At 43.9% G+C, this 7,519-nt stretch overlaps 1 pseudogene; it reads right to left on the bottom strand.

Annotated features, from left to right (window-relative positions):
* Nucleotides 1-4,112: 4,112 nt before the first annotated feature.
* LOC147438693 (large ribosomal subunit protein uL5 pseudogene) lies at nt 4,113-4,697 on the bottom strand (annotated as a pseudogene).
* Between the last annotated feature and the right edge of the window lie 2,822 nt (nt 4,698-7,519).

Consider the following 7,519-nt stretch of genomic DNA (forward strand, 5'->3'; position numbering starts at 1 on the left):
AATCCCACCATGTAGCAAAGATTGTGGGTAGCCTTATCTACTTGACAATCTCATGGCCGGATTTGAGCTAGTTTATGCAGCTTCATAGGAAACCACACTTGGATGCCATGAGGTGCACATCGCACTATATGAGTGTTACTTTGAATTATGCACTCTTTTATGAGGCCTTCACAAAGGTGGAGCTCTATGGTTACAGAGATGTGAATTAGGTTGGTAGTCTATCTAATCGTGGATCTACCAGCAAGTTTATGTTCTCAATTGGGGGTGTTGCATCAACAAGAAACCCACAATTTCTTTGTCGAGTATAGCGGTTTACTATAGGGGTGCTATAGAGATGTCATGTGAGGTAACATGGCTGGAGATGCTACTTGGAGAATTGGGCATATAGATTCAAAAGTCAATTTTTGTCTACTACAACAACCTTAGCAACATACACTTGGCACAAAGCCCAATGTTCATGTGAGAAAAAAGCACATTGAGGTGCACTACCTCATCATCAAAGGCAAGGTCTTCGTTGGCGACATTGTCAAGCTATGCTTGGAGTAACGAGAGATGGAATTGTCAATGAGCTTGAGGGGGATTGTTGACATATCAAGCTTTGCTGATAATATGCATGGATGACTTCTCACATACATTATCACTAGCACGAGATAGTAGACACAAGGAATATTGCCAACAGTATTGCAATTGGACTTCACTGACATAGTCTACCCACCGAGAGTGATGGGCACTTATCATGTCGGGTCACTCACTAGAAGTTTTATATTGACCGTTGTACATAGTTCTTATTGTGTTTGTATTTCTTGTCATGGTTTTGGAACTTATCATCATTTTGAGTGCACTCAGTTTCAAACTTAAAGTTGTTGAAATACAAACTGTTGGCATGCACGCTTTGGTTAGCTAAAATTTGAGTTTACTGCATTGACAATGCCTTTTCTAAAACCTAATATGCTTGCTTTGTTGCTCCCTTTCGGTGCACCATTGAGACAAATATGTGCGGGCTATATTGTGGGCAAGATGCAACATTTTAAGTGTCTAAAGGATAGTTTTGTGCAAGCTATTCACAAGTGAAAGGTTAGCTAGGGAGGATTGTAGAGCCTCATTACTAATTGACACCTCCATTTGGAGGTGGGATCAATGGCTCACGATCAGCGGTTGATCGTGACCGTTGGATTGCCTACGGAATGCAAAAGATTTCCACTTTCTCGGATCCGGGACTTGAACCCACTACCCTCTCCCCCACGGGATTGACTCTAACCACTAGGCTAACGTGCGCTCGTTGAAAGGTGTGTATGGGATAAGTTTATAGATCACGGCGTCGCGGACAGGTTCACACCTAGTTCACACCGAGTTCGCACTGAGTTCACACCAAATTTGGTGTGGTGTGCAGGCCCTCCCCAGTTCACACCGTGTTCACGTCGAGTTCACACCGAGTTTGGTGTGGTGCACATATCTCCGAGTTCACGATTAGTTCACACCTAGTTTAATGTCGATCGGACGGCCCGGATTGCACCCGCCTCGCGACGCCTACTGTGGGCCATTGATCCCACCTCCCTAGGGAGGTGTCATTTATTGACGAGGATTGTAGAGCGAGCCATTCATGTTGAAAAGAGACCATAATGATTGGACTCGACAGCATTGTGAATACAAAGGGTCACTTTATATAAGCTTGTCACATGGACCTTGCTTTCTACACACACACACAAGCTTCTTCTTGACACGCGCTTCTCGTTTTTATCAATGGCGCGCGCGCACGCGCACACACACACACACACACACACATTACACATGGCTTCTAGACTAAGGAATTTCCCACGAGTCTGAGATGCTACAATGCCCGCACCCCAACAACAAGTTGGAGCTTGCCACCATGACATATATGCTCCTATGCATGATCCATCTTTTGGGAAGCTTGAGTTTCATGTTCGCTATCTATATGAAGCTACGAAGCTTGTCATAGCAAGAAGCCATCTGTCGATCGCTTGCTTGTCTTGGCCTATGCTTTAGTGCAAAAGCACGATGCAAAATGGTAGATAATAAGGTTGTCAAATGCGATGTGCCTCGTTACAATTCAAAAGGCAAATTGGTTAATGAAGATGTAGTTTCTGTGAAATTTGTTGTGCTTCCCTAAAATCATACACCAAAGTTTATTACAACTATCGCCTTTGCTTAGTGACATGAATTAAAAAAGCAAGGATATGCCTTTTTAATGCTAGATGATAAGGTTGTCAAACGCAATCGCCAATGTTGATCAGGTGGCATGCAGTTGTTGGCTGGTGTGTGTTGCTGCAGTGACTACGACAACAAAATTCTCCCAGCTGACGTGTCAACACGAGAAGCATATACTGGCTGCTGAGATGGCATCCATGGATTTGATGTTGTTGCACCATATATTACAGGCGCTGATTTGTAAGCATCAAATGGTATGGTCTCTTAGAAAAATTCCATTAAGGAATGCATGGGGAAGGGTTAAGAAGAAATGTTTATTCTTTAAAAAAAGGATAAGATTTCGACAATCTTGAAGTAGACCTTCTAATTTTAGCTAAACAAGTGATAAAATCACGTGGCCTGCAAAATAACCTCTAATAGCGAAAACATCTTGTGTTGCAACTTGATTAAAAGAATAAACAAAATGAGGTCATAATTTAATCATTTCTGTCAAAATGGTACACACAACATATGAGCAATAATTAGAATAAAACAGTGCCAATTGCAAAGACTATTTCTTTTGCACGATGTACGTTAAAAAAAAGCAGTATTACAATCCTTCAGTAGTTTCTTTTCTCACAAAAAAAAATATTTTGATTCAACTTGGTCAAACCTCTAGGAAGACCTTCAAAACTACAAAGCCCTAATTTGTCCTTCTGTATAGCACCCAAGCAATCTCTGCAGCAATTGCAGAGGGGCAATCACATGTCAGAAGAGAAGAATGCAGAAGGTTGGAGTACTGCAGCTCCTTTCGTTCTTATATTGCAGTCAGCTCCAACGCTCTCTCTCTCTCTCTCTCTCTCTCTCTCTCCATTACATTAATACATCTGGCATCATCATTATACAGTGTAACAAAATTATGAGACAGAAAAGCAGAAAGAAAACGATAAAGAACAAAGACAATCTCTCTCAGCCTCATGTAGATCGCAATTCCAAAGGTCCCTAAATTTGTCGCAGCCATGTGAGCTGTCAAGGATCACTAGCTTGCCAACTAGAATGGAAAACTCTGGCTTCGTGACATACATATCCTCTACAACTATAGCACTCGTGGCCTCGCCCAAGAGCCCTCTCTGCAATGTTAGCTTCTTCTATGAGCTGGGTGCAATGCTTTGCCAGAAGAGGAGAACCATCACCATAACCCGCGATGAAGTGTTTAGAGGCAACATATTGCACCACCGTCTTGTGACAGTCCTTTGTGACCCTCTCGTTGGTGGATGACTGGCGAAGAACTTTGACAGCATCCCCACGAGCAGCGGGATTGGCCTTGTCCAGCCCCAAGGTGCTTCGCACTTGCACCATCACACTTAATTGGGTTTCCCGCTTGTAATCTTCCTCAACGTCGTCCAAGGCCCAAGAGGTCGTAGAGAGTGGGTAAAGCGTGCTTGCTACACCAGACAGGGAGGCCATAGTGTTCCGAAGGGCAACAGGGCCATGGTTGTTGGAGGGCGATGACAACGACAAGGTAGAGGCTACAAGGGATAGCAAGGGCAACGAGGTAGCAGATGCTGAAGCAAGGGCTGCAAGTACGGAGGGCTTAGAGAGCAGGGAGATGAGGTTTGAGCACACAAATGAATATAGCATTGCCAAAGAAGAGGAAGACGCCATAGCCACTTCTATTCTTTCTGTGCGCTCTCTCTCTCTCTCTCTCTCTCTCTCTCTCTCTCGCTTTTATTTTTTATTTTTTGGGACAACAATACCTGGAACCTCCAGGCAGGTCATGAGAAGTCTGAATCAATACAAAAGGGCATACAAAACCTGAAGTTCTTGCCGGAAGTATCTCACTTAAATGGGTATTATAAGTTTTAAAAAATACAAGCCTAAAGCCCTAAGACCACTACATGCAAAAGCCAGCATGCACACAAACGCCACTCAGCACTAACAATCATGGGACATTTGGAGCTACAATGCGCTTTGCTGAGCTAGTTTGTAATAGCTTGAGATCTATTCAAACTGACTCCCTCATATTTACGGGGAACCGCTTCATTGCAGCTTCCTTCGCTACCCTGTCCTGGATGCGAATGCGAGCATTGGCCCTCTTTCTCCTACCAACTCCATAACGAGATCGCTCAAGCACCACATAGAAATCCATGCCATAAATACCAGTAGATTGGTCGTGTTTGCTACCCAAAGTGATGTGCTCTTTAACACCAAAGCCAAAGCATCTAGTGTGACTGAAATTCCTTTTAATAAGCTCGTACTCTTTCACCTTCAAGCCACTCTCCAGTAGCTGGTGCATGGCCTTAGCTCCTCCTCCAACAGCAACATAGCGAGCAATCTTCTCATTCCTTATGATTCCAAAAGATCTCACCATGTAGCGAGCCTTTGAAAACACTAGAGTTTGCCCGCTTAGTTGCTCAAGAACCTTGGCAGCTCTTGTCAAACGATCACCACTCTCCCCAACTGATATGTTTAGCACAAGCTTTTGCACCTTGATCTCCCGCATGCGGTTCGCAGCTTTCTTCTCATACACGGCAATGCAGCAAGGGGGGACGCTTCAAGGCAGAAGACGAAGCCGCAGCTACCAAGAGAGGGGGTATAAGCAGAAGGCCCAAGATTGGGATAAATTACAAGCTCCCTTGTTTGTCTTTTTGTCCACGTGGCAATAAAAAAATCTCCCCCCCCTCCCCCCCCCCCCCCCCCCTCACACAAGAGCAGAGCCAGGCGTGCAGGGACCAAGGCAATGAGTGAGGCGAGTGAGAGCGTGTGTGATGCACCGTGAAGGCACTCTCCATTCGCAGCAAATCTATTGCGATGGAAACCCCCTTGGATGGCTCTCGTGCCCTGCTTGCTTTCTTCCTTCTCTCTCTCAAAATGTCTAGGTGGACAAAACGACAAGGGGGGCAGCTAGTTATTCATCTCGTTCCCGAAGACCCATGCACTCATACCCACCACTCTGCTACAGATTGTAGCCTCGCAGCACCGTGGCACGAAGAAGCTCTCTCTCTCTCTCTCTCTCTCTCTCTCTCTCTCTCTCTCTCTCCATCTTGGCTTGCAAGCCACTAGCTACCAAAAAAGAGGGCTTCTTGTGTGTCTCTTTGAAGTCAAGGGTTGTAGAAGGGAAAGAAGAGGGGGAGAGGGGGACCGGCGCAAAGTTTTGACGGGGAAGTTTGAGAGGATATAATTATGAGTTGGAGGAAGGTCGAGGTCTGAGCCACAATTGCAAGCAGGTAGAGGTTCAAGCCACAGTGCAAACCCACGACAAGCAACGAAAGGGACACAGTCCCGGGGGGGGAGGGGGGGGAGGATTCCCTTGTTTTATTTTGATTTCAGAGTTTCTAGGTATAATGCATCGTCGATCCGATGGCATGCAAGCACGATTATAAAAGAAAGGTAGAGAGAATTCCAAAAAGATGAGAGAGAGAGAGAGAGAGAGAGAGAGAGAGATGATAGATATTTCAATATATTCCTATAAGTGTTACTTATTGGAGTCCTTACTCCTCAGTCCTCTTCTATCTTTGTAATAAATGTCTTTCTACTTACCAATCAAAAAATTACGAATTTTTCATTAGCAAAAAGGGCACGCCAAAAATCCTTGTAATGAATGTCTGCAAAGCTCTATCTTTATAAATCTTTATGATCAATGTCTGCCCCTTTGGCAACCAACCAATCAAAAAAATTATACATTTTTTTAGCACAACTTCTCATTTTTCATTAGAAAAAAGCGAACACCTCACTATCTTCTTAGCCCTTTTAGCAGGCCAAAAAGGGCAACTTAAGATTGACCTTTTGAGTGAATGATTGGGGTCACCGTCCACGATGAGTCTTGATACATTAAAGGGCCCTTCTTGTTTTGAATGATGTATTTTTTTTTAAACAACTTCTCATTTTTCATTAGGAAAAAGGGAACACCTCACTATTGCCTTAGCCCTTTGGGCAGGCCAAAAAGGGCAACTCTAGATTCACCTTTTGATTGAATGATAGGGGTCACCGTCCATGATGAGTCTTGATACATTAAAGGACCCTTCTTGTTTTGAATGGTCCAACACTACCCCCTCCTTGTTATGCCGTGAGTCTTGACTCACTAACTCAGTAGCTATGTGAGTCTAGACTCACTAGCTATATGATCGCTTTCAAAATCTTGGCAAGTCCCACGACAAGGGCGCTTTGTAAGTAGGGATGCCTAGGAAACTTCCGGTTGTGTCAAAATTTTTGCCCCAAAAAATAAATATAACATCGCTAATTGCATTGCTATGCACGTTGCAATTTGTGACACACGTAGCGAGGATTACAAACTATATTGCGTCGCATAAGCGATGGCAAAAAAAAATCCCAAATTTGTCGCGAGAGCCATTTTTGCTCTCTCGACATTTCATAGAGCAGCAAGCAATGACAGAGCAGAGCCTGTGGCACCAGTCTCCCTCTTCCCCTTCTGGCATTTCTACATCCTCACGCCACCCGTCGCCCTCTCCCCTTCAACATCCCCCTCAAAGGAGGGCTGCTAGAGAGAGAGAGAGAGAGAGAGAGAGAGAGAGATGAAATGAAATGATGTATTAATGTCTTCAAAAGGCCAAATTGACCTATGAGACCAATTTGATACAAACTGGTGAATCTGATACCATGTCTAACTACAAAAAAAGAGATACTTAATTGAATCTAGAAGTGTTACTAGTTGGAATTGTGTGGGGTATGTGTGATCATTGATATAATGGATGCCCAATACATGAGAGAGATACAGTGGGTGATGAATCCATCCTCATCTGTATTCTGGATGTTGAGATAGTATGGATCGAATCCTCTGTTGTAGTCTGTGTCAATGTTGTGAAGCTCCTCTCTAGAGAGAGAGAGAGAGAGAGAGAGAGAGAGAGAGAGAGAGAGAGAGAGAGAGAGAGAGATGAAATGAAGTGATTCATAACGTCTTCAAAAGGCGTGAATGACCTATGAGACCAATTTGTTACAAACCGGTGAATCTGATACCATGTTTGAGTACGAAAAAAGAAATACTAAATTGAATCTAAAAGTGTTACTAGTTGGAACTGTGTGGGGTTTGTGTGATCACTGATACAATGGGTGCCCAATATAAGAGAGAGATACAATGGGTGATGAATCCATCCTCATGTGTACTCTGGATGTCGAGATAGTATGGCTCAAATCCTCTATTGTAGTCTTCATCGATGTTGTGAAGCTCCTCTCCTCAATGGCGTGGGAATCTTGATCTCCCTAGCTCCAATACAATGAGAGTACCGTGGGTGTGAGTGTGAACTGAGCTTTGCACTGGTGGTTGCTCCTCTATATGTCCAGTGTCTAGTGTGAAGAAATTAGTTATGTGTCTCTGGGATTGTCTCTCTCCAGATCTCCTTATTAAACTATCTTT

The sequence above is a fragment of the Adiantum capillus-veneris genome, chromosome 16 (assembly GCF_014529385.1).
Source record: "Adiantum capillus-veneris isolate H3 chromosome 16, ASM1452938v2, whole genome shotgun sequence".
In the NCBI taxonomy this organism is placed as follows: domain Eukaryota; kingdom Viridiplantae; phylum Streptophyta; class Polypodiopsida; order Polypodiales; family Pteridaceae; genus Adiantum; species Adiantum capillus-veneris.